Consider the following 14,608-nt stretch of genomic DNA (forward strand, 5'->3'; position numbering starts at 1 on the left):
CAGTTTGGCTGACCAGGAAGGGTATGTTGGATCCTGAAATCTTCTGATCTTCTCTGCAAACAAGCTGGGTAAGAAAGTCTATTTATACATTCCTCCTATTTTCACTGATTTTATGGGCCTGTCTCTCTAAATTGCCAAAGGCCTGCTCTTCCCACTTTTCTTGTGCTTTTTTTCTTTCCCCAACCACTTTTTCTCAGGAGGAAAAGGTTTTTTTGAGACAATTTTAGGCTGTAATTTCATAAGATCATGTGAATGCTTTGTTTTCTGCATTTTCTATTTTCATTTCTATCTTTATTATTCAGGCAAATTTTGAATTACAACATGGGCACTAAAAATACCTAACTCTACTATATAATATATGGGTCTCCCCTAGAAAGGATATAGCATGGGATTCATATAAGGTACCCATTGTACCAGGCATGGAACAAAGAAAGCTTATTGAATTGTGTTTTAGGTGGCACAAAGAATATTTTAGTTTATTAGCTAGAGTCTGGATCTTTTGCTCCCCAAACATTGAGAGATTTGCAATTCTGTGCTTTAAGTGCCCCAAAGATTTAACTTATTGAGAACTCTAGAGTAGAGTGAGCAAGGAGCTCACACAAGTGGAGAGGTCAGCTTCTCCCCATGTTTCCTCTACTCCAACCACAGAAGCAAATCTGCTTTTAAAGGAGACAGAAAAGCCCCCAAACCAGATGACATCCCAAAAATCATCTGAGAAAAGACTTCCAAAGACTTAAATGGGCATTTTCCTGTTTTCCTTTTCCTATGGCATACACTATTTGGAATACCCACCTCCTAAAGGGGACTGCCCCCTTGAGTTTTTTTGTCAATGAGTCACTCAAATTCTCTTTTCATTCCCCTTTACATTGTTATTCATCATAGAAGCCTTTATAAATATTTGTAATATTACTGCTTCTTTTAAGGAAACCATGTTTCTTATAGAAGCCCAGGGGAGTTTGACAAAATAATGGGTGTTGGTATGCCCAGAGGCCCCCACTTGAGGGGATAATATTAAGACTGATGGATTGACTTTGCTGATTAACTCACATAAAGTTGACTCAATTAAAAGCACACCTACCGGAAAGCCTTGCCCTCAGAGGGTGTGTTCTCTGAACTCTGACCTCAGCACTTTCTGCTCATGGACCAAACTCAAGTCCAGTAAGCCAATAGATTCAAAGGATGCTAGCCTATTAGCTTGGAGTTGGATGGAAGGGCCTTCTCTCCTTCAGTGGGAGGTGGGTAGGTAGTGAAGCTCTCAGACTCACTCATTGTTAGAGGACTTGGAGGAAGAAGGAGGCCAGGCTGAGCTCTATCTCTCCTCTAGGTTAGATAGGCCTTCTTAACTTTCTGAGCCAAGTGTTTTCTCTAGACTAATATTTGGTATGCTTTAATAAATACCTAATGCCCAAAAAAGCTTCTAATTTATAAGTAGCAATATATTGGAAACTCCACCTAATTATCCCTAAACTTTAGACAGAAATACAGTGACTGCATATTATTTTAAATTCCACAGGTCACAGTTGCCAGACCTACACATCTCATCCCTAGTAACAGATAGAGGTAGAGCTCTAGGTCTGGGGTCTATGAAGCACTGCCAGGTCTGTTCCCATCTGGGATCCCAAGCCCCTTCTGCCTCCGGGGTTTCTGCAGGAGAATGGAGCAAGGGCATGAGGGCAAAAGGAAGGAATTAGAGAGGGCAGCAAGTCCCCTTCCTGTTCAGACCAAGTTGGCACTTCCAAGCTGTCTTTCCTTCTGTTTAGAGTCTCTACCCAGAGGGCAGGGTTTTTATAAGTGCTCAGAGACTTCAAGCTGTGTAATTCCGGGTTGGCCTGTGTCCATCCTAGGAAGAAAAGGCAAAGACTCCCTCACTCTGAGATCCTTCTCCCTCCCCAGGTCAGCTTGCAAAGAACCAAAGCCTATTCCAAGGAGAGAGCCTGGAGCCAGAGAGAATGACCTCTGGGACCCAGAGACCCTCATCCCAGGTGAGTGCAGTCCATCCACAGAGCTGACCAGCATCAGCAATGGTGGAATCCAACAGAGCCAAGGAAGCTCTATCCTGTGAAACACAGATTGTCCTCTGCAGTGCTGTCAGCAGAGCCGACATTGTCCGCCTGGATCTACTCATTTCCTTCTGCCTCAGACCACCCCAGTCTTCCCTTGTCTCTCTGAATCTTCCCTCTCTTTTGTTATTCTTAGGCCAAGTCATTGGTCATTTAGACAGTGGCTCCTGTGCCAAGAACTGTGCCAACTACTGGGGAAGTGAAGGAAGGTTTAATAACAGGCCCAGCCCTCCAGGGGCTCACTGTCTAGTTGGGAGATAACATGGCAGCAGCTGGGTGCACACAAGGTGTCTCTACCATAGAGATGGCAGGCACCTTCAGAGGGAAGGCTCTAGAAGTGTCAGGGACCAGGAAAAGCTTAAGGTGAGGTTTTTGCTGAGATGTGAAGGAAGCCAGTGTTGGGGGTGGGGCTTGTGACTTGGGTCTATGGACTATCTAACCCAGACATTGGAGGCTCATCCCGCATCTTGTGTTATAATAGAAAATCATTCATTTCTTTTCACCTAAGTCCAGTTTTATCCATCTTTTTTTTGAGGATACATAGAAGGGGGGAGGGTCATAGGAAATGCTTTCTCCTTGTTCCTTATCATGGGGGTTGGGCTAGACTTAAGGGATTGATGACTACACCTTTCTCCAAGTTGGTGCCAACACAAACCTGAGTTTCTGAAGTCAGGCAGTCATCTGACTGTAGAGAAAAGAGAATCCAGAAGTAGCCTGGCTATGCAGCCCTCAGACAGTGGGACTTTCTTACCAAGAGTGAGGCTCCTAACAGGAGAAAAGACAGTGTACACCCCAGCTGGGGAATCCAAGAGCCAAATGGGCAGCCCTACTTTTTACCTGTCTGATGACTTTTTCTGTGCACCAATAGTATTGGGGGACTTTTGACCTACACTGGGGGAGAGGGCTAGCTCACTCAAAGAATTGGACACTCCTCACTTTTCTTTCTAGTTTTGGGTTCCAAAATTTATCCCTCCTTCCCTCCCCACCCTGAGGTGGTAAGCAATTACACATAGGTCATACATGTACAATTATGTAAAACATTACCATATTACTCATTGTATAAGAGAATTTGAATAAAAGAAAAAAATGAAAGAAAGTGAAAAATTAGAGGATAGTATGCTTCATCATGGGTCTTTTGGGATTGTCTTGGATAATTGCATTGGTGAGAATAGTTAAGTCATTCACAGTTCTTCATCAAACTATATTGCTGTCTCTGTGCACAATGTTCTCTTGCTTCTGTTCACTTCACTCACTATACATCAGTTCATATAAGTCTTTCTAGGCCTTTCTGGGTTTTTTTTTTTTTTTTTTAGTGAGGCAATTGGGGTTTAGTGACTTGCCCAGGGTCATACAGCTAGTAAGTGTTAAGTATCTAAGGCCGGATCTGAACTCAGGTACTCCCAACTCCAGGGCCGGTACTCTATCTGCTGCACCACCTAGCTGCCCCTCGAGGCCTTTCTGAAACCATCCTGCTTATCATTTCTTATAGTACCATAATATTCCATCACCATCATATACAACATCATGTTTAGCCATTCCCCAATTGATGGGCATATCTTTGATTTCCAATTCTTAGCCACCACAAGAAGAGCTGCTATAAACATTTTTGTACAAATAGGTCTTTTTTATCCTTTTGGGAATATCTTTGGCATATAAACCTAGCAGTGGTATTGACAGTTCTATAGCCCTTGGGCATAGTTCCAAATTGCTCTCCAGACTGGCTGGATCTTTTCACAGCTCCACCTACAGTGGATTAAAGTGCACAACTATCAGTGGCAAATATAACACAAAAGGAAAATATTGGAGGATGTAGGAAAGCTGGAATTTCTCTTTCTTTAGGATGTTGCTGGATTGTTGGTAATATATGGCAATACTGATGATTTATGTGGTTATCTTTTGTGTTCTGCAACTTTGATTTTTTTTGTTAATAATTTTGAGTATCTTTTCAGTTTAGTTTCTAGGGTTTTCTAAGTATAACATATCATCTGCAAAGAGTGGTAGTTTTGTCTCCTCCTTACCTACTCTAATTACTATTTCTTTTTCTTCTCATTGTTATAGTTAACATTTCTAGTACAATACTAAATAATAGAGGTGATAATGGGCATCCTTGCTTCACTCCAGACTTGGCTGGCACAGTCATCTATTTTAATTTCTAACGTGAGAAAAAGGATGTTTTCCCTTAAAAAGGTACTGAGACTTTGGTGCAGGATAGGGAGTCCAGGCAACTAAAGCCTAGGGCTCTTGGTTTGGCTTCATGCTCTCCTGATTTCTCATAGCCACAATGAAGGCCAGGTGTGCCCTGATGCTTGGTTAATGTGATGGAGTCTGATGGGAGCTTCACTGATCTAAGGCTGGTTGCAGAAATCTGGCAGTGACTTGCAGAGATAATTCATTGGATCCAAGAGAGGGGGAGTGGGGAGTGTGGAGGGAGAATAGAGGGTCTAGAAGAGAGCCTTGAGGAATATGCACCAGTCTCCATTGCGGTGTGGTTCCTAGGCCACCACAGGAGACTTGAAAAATGTGGTCAGACATGTGGGAGGTAAAGCAGGAGAGAAAGCTCCCAGAGGAGAGGGTGGTCAACAGTGTCATCTGAAGAACAGAGGTGAGTTAGGACTGAAACAAGACCATCAGGTTTGGCAATGAAGAGTTCAATGGTAAATTCAGAGAGAGCACTTTGAGGAGATTGAAGAGGAAAGGCAATCTGGAAGGGAGTGACAGGAACATGGAGTTCAGTCAGATTTTTCAAGGAGTTTGGCTAACAATAAGGTGTGAGACAGAACGATAGCTCGAGGGCTGGGAAAGCTTTAGTGAAGGTCTCCTTAATGCATACTCTCAACCTCCAAAGAAACTGACTGAATTATATTGAACAGACTGAAGCATGCTATTTTTCATTTTCATTTTCTATTTATTCATGCTTTCTTATACAAAATGACTAATATAGTAATGGTTTTACATGATTGCACACATATTACCTCTACCTGATTGCTTGCTGCCTCAGGTAGAGAGGGAGGCAAGGAGGGGAAGAATTTGGAACTCAGAACTTTAAATGAAGATGCTAACGACCACAAAACAATTAAGTAAATAACTACACAGAGATTGAAAAATTTCAGTTGAATAAATAAATATATTATTTTAGTAAGGATTATTTGACGAGAGAAAATAGAATTGCTCTAAAATAACAGAACCTCAAAGAGTGGATCATAACATTCTGATTGAAATGGAAGAGCATCAAAAACCAGGTGCATTGGCCAAACTCAGGTTCTGCATGTAGCCAATTGGAAAAACAGATGACCCCTCCCAAGTATCAAAGGATTTGCAGATGAAGCTGCTCTCTTGTGTATTGTTCATCAGTCTGCTTCTCAACTGTTTGTCTTGACTCTTGGTCCCAAATATTCTAAAGCTTTAGGGGAATGTTGAGATAATGGGTTTTTCCTAAATTGTCAGTGTCTCATGTCCAAACCCAGTCAACAAAAAATCATTTTTAATGGATGAATGAATTCTCCTTTCCCCATCACAGTTATTATTATTTCTATATAAATAAATATTAAAATGAAAGGACATATTCCATTACCTACTGAAAGCAATCATAAAGCAAAGACATAAGAAGTTTTTGGCTATACTCCATGTTAACCCACATCCTCAACATTACTATAGATGGACTTTTCTTCACTATTCTGGAAACAGTCCCATAACTCTCTCTTCAGCACAGATTGCAAGATATATGTATGTGATTTTATATATATAAAAACACACACATATGTGTATATATTATATATATACACATTATATATATATTATAGGAGCAAAGAAGTGACTTATTCAGGGTCACACAGCTAGTAAGTGTCAGGTTCTGAGGCCAGATTTTAGCCCAGGTCCTCCTGAATTCTGGGCCCCATTGTGTCACCTAGCTGCCCTGGAAACAATATTTCTTAAGAATCCCCTTCATAAGGGAGGCAGAAAGCTGGGAAACCATTTTTATAGCCAGTACTTCTGATAAAGGCCTCATTTCTAATATATACCAGGAATTAAACCAAATTTATAAGAATACAAGTCATTTCCTAATTGAGAAATGGTCAAAGGATACGAACAGGCAGTATTGTGATGAAGAAATCAAAGCTATCTATTGCCATATGAAAAAATGCTCAATTACTATTGATTAGAGAAAAACAAATTAAAACAACTCTGAGGTACCACCTGACACCTATCAGACTGGCTAATGTCACAAAAAAGGAAAATAATCAATGTTGGAGAAGCTGTGGAAAAATTGGAACACCAATGCATTGTCAGTGGAGCTGTGAACTGAACCAATCATTCTGGAGAGCAATCTGGAATTATGTCCAAAGGGCTATAAAGCTGTGCATACCCTTTGACCCAGCAATACCACTCTTGGGTCTTTTTCACAAAGATAATAAAAAAGGGACCCACATGTACAAAAATATTTATAGCTGCTCTTTTATTGGTGGCAAGGAATTGGAAACTGAGTGGTTGCCCATCAATTGGGGAATGGCTAAACAAGTTGTGGTATATGAATGTAATGGAATTCTATTGTACAGGAAGAAATGATGAGCAGGGGGAGTTGAGAGAAACCTGGAAGGACTTGCATGAACTGATGATGAGTGAGATGAGAAAAACACAGAGAACATTGTACACGGCCTCAACAACATTGTGTGTTGATCAACTTTGATAGACTTAATCCTTCTCAGCAATACAAAGGTACCAGATAGTTCCAAAGGACTCATGATGAGACTCTCCAAATCCAGAAAAAAAGAAAAATCCTGTAGAATATGGATCCAGATTGAACCATACTATTTTTTTTTTGTTTTTGGTGCTGTTGTTCTTTTGAGGTTTTTTCTTTTTGCTCTGATTCTTCCCTTATAATATGACTAATGCAGAAATATGTTTAATGTTATTGTACATATATAACCTATATCTGATTATTTGCTGTCTTGGGGACAGGGGAGGGAGGGAGAAAAATTTGAAACTAGAAATCTTACAAAAACTAATGTTGAAAACTATCTCTACATGTAACTGGAAAATAATAAAATACTTTTATAATAAATAAAAAAAAGTCCCCTTCATAAGGACCTGATTTCAAATCTGGCCTCAGACACTTGACACATACTAGCTGTGTCACCCTGGATAAGTCATTTAACCCTCATTGACCTGCATAAATAAGTGGGTAAAAATCCCCTTCATAATTAGGTATGACTTTATTTCAGCCTTTTACAAAATTAATTAGGGTGCTTTTCTTTACTCCTCTCAGTGACTACTAATAATGTTTTTCACCCCAGAGTATACAGTATTTGATACCTCACAAACTTTTTAATAAATTTTATTTTGTAAAATTTTTTTTATAAATTTTATTTTATAAAATTTTATTTTATAAAATTTCTTAACATGCTCCTTATGACATGTAACATCCTTTCTGGTGAGGAGAAATTTCACATCCCCTTGCTTTCTTCTCCATAAACTCTCATACCTCACTCATAGAGCACATAACTTCTCTCTGATTCTATGGGAAGAAGCATTTCATAGTAAGACATTTCTCCAACTTTTATTATTCCAAAATGATTCTCACTTCAAATACAAAATGTTTTTTTCTCAGTATTCCATTGGGTTCTTATTGGATATGGTCTCAAATGCTGAGTCTGACACACATCAAGATTAGAGGAGTTTGGGGTGTAACGATTGGAATAACGCCACCTGCTGGATACTTACTGTAGAAGAGTTCTGCCCATGAAGAGAAGGTCTTTGAGGGCAAGACCAGGAGTCTTTTCTTTGGCATCAGGAAGTGACGCGGGCTAGTGGGAGGAGGAAGGAAGAGACTGGCGCTCAGTCTCGCGCTCTTTCCTGAGGACGCTGGCGGAGAAGGGAGCTAGAAATGTGCTCTCCCTTTAATAGATAGGAATCTAGGCCTTTCTCTCTCTCTTTACCAAATTCTCATTCTCCTTAATAAATGCTTAAAAGTCTAACTCTTGCTAAAGCTTATAATTTATTGGCGACCACTCATTAGATATTTTAGACAGACTAGCTAGAATTTTAGCCCTTAACAGGGGCAAATTCCTTCTGTGCTTCAGTTTCTCTCTCTAAGTTGATGAGGGTTGGATTAGATGAATTCTGCAGTCTTTTTCAGCTCTAAATTATGCTAATTTTCCTGGTTTAGGAGTTGGTGACATTCCAGGATGTGGTTGTGGATTTCACCAGGGAGGAGTGGTGCCTCTTGGACCATTGTCAGAAAGAGCTGTACAAGGAGGTCATGCTGGAGAATGTCCAGAACCTGCTTTCTGTGGGTAAGGACCTTTTCCCTCTGGTTACTCTGAGCTACTAACATGGTAGCTCATTGCTGCTCCTAATCCTGCCAGGCATAGTGAGTTTATCCTGATTGTTCCTTCTTTGTTCCCTCAAATTGCAGGGCAGATGTTGGGAAAGGAAGAGAATGGAATAAGCATTCATAATGGAATGAGCAGTCTTGCTGCATATCAGAGAATTGACACTGGAGAGAAACCTTATGAATGTAATCAATGTGGAAAGACTTTCACAAAGAGCTCTGATCTTGGTGCACATCAGAGAATCCACAGTGGAGAGAAACCTTATGGATGTAATCAATGTGGAAAGACTTTTGCACAGAGTTCCAGTCTTGCTGCACATCAGAGAATCCACACTGGAGAGAAACCTTATGAATGTAATCAGTGTGAAAAGGCCTTCACACAGAAATCACATCTTGCTGCACATCAGAGAATCCACACTGGAGAGAAACCTTATGAATGTAAACAGTGTGGAAAGACTTTCACAGTGAATTCCGGGCTTGTTGCACATCAGAGAATCCACACTGGAGAGAAACCTTATGGATGTAATCAATGTGGAAAGACTTTTGCACAGAGTTCCAGTCTTGCTGCACATCAGAGAATCCACACTGGAGAGAAACCTTATGAATGTAATCAGTGTGGAAAGACTTTCACAATGAGCTCTAATTTTGCCGCACATCAGAGAATCCACAGTGGAGAGAAACCTTATGAATGTAATCAGTGTGGAAAGGCTTTCACAGAGAGGTCCAGTCTTGCTAAGCATAGGAGAATCCACACTGGAGAGAAGCCTTATGGATGTAATCAGTGTGGAAAGACTTTTAGAGAGAGTTCCCATCTTGCTAGGCATAGGAGAATCCACACTGGAGAGAAACCTTATGAATGTAATCATTGTAGAAAGGCTTTCACGCAGAAGTCACATCTTGCTGCACATCATCAAATCCACACTGGAGAGAAACCTTATGATTGTAATCAGTGTGGAAAGACTTTTCAGTGTGAGCGTTATTTGGGTGACTTGCCTTAATATTGGGGTCCCGATATTGAGGGACCTTTAAGGTTTATTCTCCCCTCTGAACTATTCCCTATTCCTTTTAGATATTTCTCCCAGGCCATTAAGAAAGGAGCCTCTAAACTTTAGTTCATAAAAGGCTCAGATTTTATTACTTGGGAATTAATTAAATAACAAAGGTGAAACTAATAAAAATCAAAGATAAGGAAATAGGAAAATAGAAATGCAAATAGATATTCTAACCTATTCATTCCCAGACAGTTCTCAATTAAGCTAGTTGAAAGCAATTTAGGATTTTCCATAATTAAAACTCACCAACCCTCCAGTATGCAGTTTCCAGCACCACACCAAGACACCAGTTTCCCAGCCAGCTCACACGCACCACCAGGCCACCCCAAACAAAAAGCCCACACCTCAGGAACACACCTCGCCTACCAGAAGCAGCCTAGCCTCCCTACAGGTAGCATTCAACCTCTCCTTCCCCAAAAGGGGAGGTCCTTCAAAAGCTGCTCAGTAGCATATGTAACTGGGGTGGGCCAGGGGTGGGCCAGGTGTGGCCCCTCCCAAATGATTCAGCTAAAACTTTACTACAGATAAATTTTTACCACAGCAGAGAGTTCCAGTCTTGCTAACCATAGGAGAATCCACACTGGAGAGTAACCTTATAAATAGAATCAGTGTGGAAAGGCTTTCACACAGAACTCACATCTTGCTGCACATCAAGGAATCCACACTGCAAAGAAACATTAGGAGTATAATCAATGTGACAAGACCTTCGGGCCAAAATCTTCTCTTATTTTCCATCTGAGAATCCCTATTATATAGAAATATTTTCCCTATGACAAATGAGGAAATACATTCAGTAGTTAAGAGCTTGTTCAAAATTAGAGAATTCATTTTTATGAGCAGCTCTATATGAACTCAATGTGGGAAGGCTTTTAGGCAAGACATCTTTTTTTTTTTTTTGTATTCATCCTCATTTTTACTTGCCCTTTCTTCCATTTTCAATAAATTTCTTCAAAAAACTATGAGTAAGGGACAGCTAGGTGGCACAGTGGATAGAGCACTGGCCCTGGAGTCAGGAGGACCTGAGTTCAAACTGAGCCTCAGACACTTAACACTTACTAGCTGTGTGACCCTGGGCAAGTCACTTAACCCCGATTGCCTCGCCAAAAAATAAAATAAATTTCTGTAGATCTGACAGGTATGTTTTTCCATCCTCCTCTACTTTATTTACAATATCACCTTTTAAGGTCTAAATCACATGCCCATTTTGACCATATCATGGTATATGACATGACAGATAGGTCTGTGCCTAGTTTCTGCCAAACAACTTTCCTATATGGGTTTATCAAACACTAGGTGACTATGGTCACTGAGGTTACTATGGTATTTATGTACCTAAGCTATCCCACTGATCCACCACTCAATCTCTTACAATACCAGATTGTTTTGATGATTACTACTACTTTGTTGTAGTTGTTTATTGTGCAGGGCAATGAGGGTTAAATGTCTTGCCCAGGCATTCCCAAGGGCATTGCTGGCTTCACAAGTGTACTCTCCTTCATCCTCGAGCATGACATTTGGGATCTCCACACGGAGGACATTAAAGGCCCGAGTAACTCGGGAAGAGTCAACTCCAACCCTGCTCTGGGAGGAGGCCAGGAGCTGGCTGCCCCTCAGCAGCCTCAACTGGGCCTGGGGATCACTGTCCACTTGGCACAGGATGAGGCCCAGCCTCCAACTCTAGCAAGGCAGTGAGGGTTGGCTTTTGTGGGGGGGGGGGGAGGGGGTCTGTTCGGGGAGAGCAGAGGAGGGGGGAGAGAGACTTACAACATGGGCCAAGAGGACCCCACTCTTCTCCTAAGCCCTTGGTCCCTCAGGCCCAGGTTCTGGCTTCCTGAGGATGGGTTAAGGAGCAGAGAGGAAATCCCCAACATGGTCACCTGCCTCACATACCTCGTCTATGGGCACCTGGGGGAGATGGGACTCTCCATCCCATCTTAGGATGGGATAAGCACCCCGACTACCTCTGAGCACAAGAAGAGCTTAAGGGAAACCTGGGATCAGGGGACAGTCTGAAGTCATTGCAGGTTTGAGGTCTGGAACTCAGGGAATCAAGGGCTGGGGACCACCTTCCTGTGACCTGGGAGCACTGCCCACTCCCCCTCCCCCAGGGCTCCCACCCCTCAACCAGACTGCCCTTTGTTTCTGTTCCTGAATACTCTAAAAGAACACCTGATCCCCCTCCCACTTTCTCCTTCCCCTCCTCCTTCTCTTCTTCCTCCTCTTCCTTTCTCTCCTCTCCCCCAACCTTTCCCCTTTCCCATCCACCCTCCACTGCCAACTCTTCTTTCTCCCTTTCTTTACCCTCCCCTCCCTCCACATCCCCAACCACAGAGCCAGGACTTACAGGATACATGCAGGCTGACAGGGGAGGCGAGACTGGCAGCACCCCCAGGGACCCGGGCCTGACAGTGGTAGGCACCACCCTGCTCAGCAGTGATGGAGGCAAAGTGGAGTGTGGAAATGGTGGGCTCTGGGAGGTAGCGGCTGTCCCGGTACCAGTTGTAGGTGGTCCCATGGGGGGGGCTCCACCCATTACTTTGCAGCTCAAGGACACCGTCTGCCCTTCGTGAACCTCCAAAGATGGGGATACCTGAACCCAAGCAACTGGAAGGGGGAGGAGGGGGAACACAGGGTCAGAGCAGTACAGTCCTCACTTAAGGAGACATTTCCAGCAAGCTGCAGGGGGCAGAGGGGAGGGGGAAATATCACCCCCTTCACATTGATAAAAAGCCACTCCAGAGAGCAGGCCAGTGGATTAGCTGAAGATCACCCGTCCTTAGGAAAGGATGGAATTTAAGTAGGATATAGGCAAGAACTTGGCAGCAGCTTAAGAAATCTGACCTGAAAAGAAACAAAGGTGATAGAGAAAAAACACTAGACTGGGATTCAGAAGATGGGTTAAGTCCCAGCTCAGACATTAGAGGAGTAGCTTTCTTTCCTGAACCCCAGTTCCCTTATTTGTATGATGGGAAGTGATGATCCCCAGAGGGGCTTTTCTCAGTCCTCTTTGCAGTTGCTGTGTCTCCAGGCTGCCAGTGACACAGCTCCTTGGTGCTGCCTTGGCTTGTTTGTGAGAGGAAGGAAGCTCCAGGGAAATAGATCACGAATATAAAGGTCATCTCAAACAATAGGAGCCCTCAGCCCCTCCAAAAAATGAAATGGGCTGCCTCGGGAGAAAGTGAGCTCCCCATGCCTGGCACTTTTACAGGCTCACAGAGTTGGAACTGGGAAGAACCTCAAAGGTCCTAAATGCAACATTCCAGCTAAACTGACATACTTGCCACGCTATATCCCATGTCCTTCTCGTGTGCCTTTGTTACACCATTCCTTATGCTTGGAATGAAGCCCCTTCTTTCTTCTGCCTCCTAGAATTCTAGCTTCCTTCAAAGCTCAGCTTGAGGTCCACTCCCTACCTGAGAGATTCCCTTGTCTCAATTGTTAGTGTCCTCACACTCCCAACCAGGAAAATTACTTTGCATTTGTTTTAGGGAGAGAAGGGGGGAGGGGGCTGAGGGAAGGAGGAGGGGAGGGAGGGAGAGAGAGGCAGAGACAGAGGAGGAGGAGGATATGAGGGGAGGGGAGAGGAGGGGAGGGGAAAGAAAAGAAGAGGAGAGAAGAGAGGAGAGGGGAGGGGAGGAAAAGAAAGGAGAGCAGAGGAGAGGAGAGACAGAATTATTATGGAATAAAGAATTATTATGCTTAGTGAATGCTGAATGAATGAATGAGCCCTGTCTCTCATTTTAGATAAAGACACTGAAACTGAAGCCCAAAGAAATTAAGAGACTGGCCCAAAGTCACATAGCTGTTCAATAAGAAGCCGAATGACCACTTCTCAGGATTTTGGGCAGGGGGCCTCATGTATGGGCTATGAGAAGGGATTACACAATTTTTTTGGCCCCTCCTATTCTAGGATTCCATGATAACTAAACTAGAAAGAAGAATGGAAGGCCTCCATGTGTTCCATATTCTTAAAAATACTTTAGATTTTTATTTCTAGTCTTAATGCCTTACTTGAAGATCAAATTTATTTTAGTCAAGTTATATGCCAGAAAAGTTGTGGTCTTGAATAGGCTCTGACATGGTGACCTTCTGCCACCTGGTGGCAACTATTATTGTTGCAGGGGAGAGTACATTTCTTCTTCCCAATTCTGAAGTTTTTAGATTTAGAGTGGGAGGGAGCCTCTGAGATATGGAGTCCAACATCCTCATTTTACACTAGAGGAAACAGAGGCCTCAAGAAATTCAATGCCTTTTCCAAGGTCACGCAGTTTGTAAAAAGGGGCAGCTTCCTAGTGACCCAGACCTGGGGTCAAGGACCTGAGTTCAAATACTACGAGCTTTATAACCCTGTGTGAGTCACTTAACCTCTGACTCTGTTTCCTTATCTGTAAATTGGAGATAATGTATGCTAGTGCTGCCTAGTGCCTTGCCTTTTGAGTCACTATTTCCATATATACTCGAAGTCTAGTCTTGACAGACAGTACCATGACCAGGATTATATCCCTGTGTGCTATTGCTTGTAGGACACTTGAAAACCTACTTATATGACCACATTGAGGGTTAAAAATTAGGGAAATAAGGAACCTTGGTTCCTGTCTTGAGTCTCAAAATTCCCCTAGCTGGACCATTGCTTACAAGCCCATTTTTCTTCAGCATGTTTACCAGAATAGGAAGAGAGACCTCATTAAATGCTTTGGAAAATCCTTGGTAAAATCCTTTGGTAAATCCTCAGAAATTCCCCATCTACCAGTCGAATGCCATTGTACAAAACAAAAATGAAAGTCCTCATGTGGACTGATTGAGTGGCTGGAAATTCCTAGTGGCTCAGGGTTACATTGAAAGGTCTACAGTGAAGTGATCCAGTGATCATCTTTGGTCCTATTGCTTTCAACAACTTTATTAGTGATTTGGAAGCTTGTCAAACAAGCCATAGAAGTTATCCCATCTCCTTGTAGTAAACATCTCCTGTAGGTTGTAGAACTACATATTGAGCAAGCTCCCCTTCATCCTGGACCTTGTTCTCTCACATATTAGCCCTCCCATCTAATAACATTGCACCTTCACCCACTCTTCCCATGTACTTCTCTCACTGTCCTCCCTCACAAAAAATCAATCAATGAACATGTACTAAGTGCCTACTCTGTGCCAGGCACTATGCTAGCAATGGG

The 14,608-nt window shown here is 42.5% G+C and overlaps 1 pseudogene; it reads left to right on the forward strand.

Moving 5' to 3' along the window:
- Nucleotides 1-2,322: 2,322 nt before the first annotated feature.
- Nucleotides 2,323-10,121, forward strand: LOC122739603 (annotated as a pseudogene).
- The last annotated feature ends 4,487 nt before the right edge of the window (nucleotides 10,122-14,608 follow it).

Source organism: Dromiciops gliroides, chromosome 2 (assembly GCF_019393635.1).
Source record: "Dromiciops gliroides isolate mDroGli1 chromosome 2, mDroGli1.pri, whole genome shotgun sequence".
NCBI classification, from domain to species: Eukaryota; Metazoa; Chordata; class Mammalia; order Microbiotheria; family Microbiotheriidae; genus Dromiciops; species Dromiciops gliroides.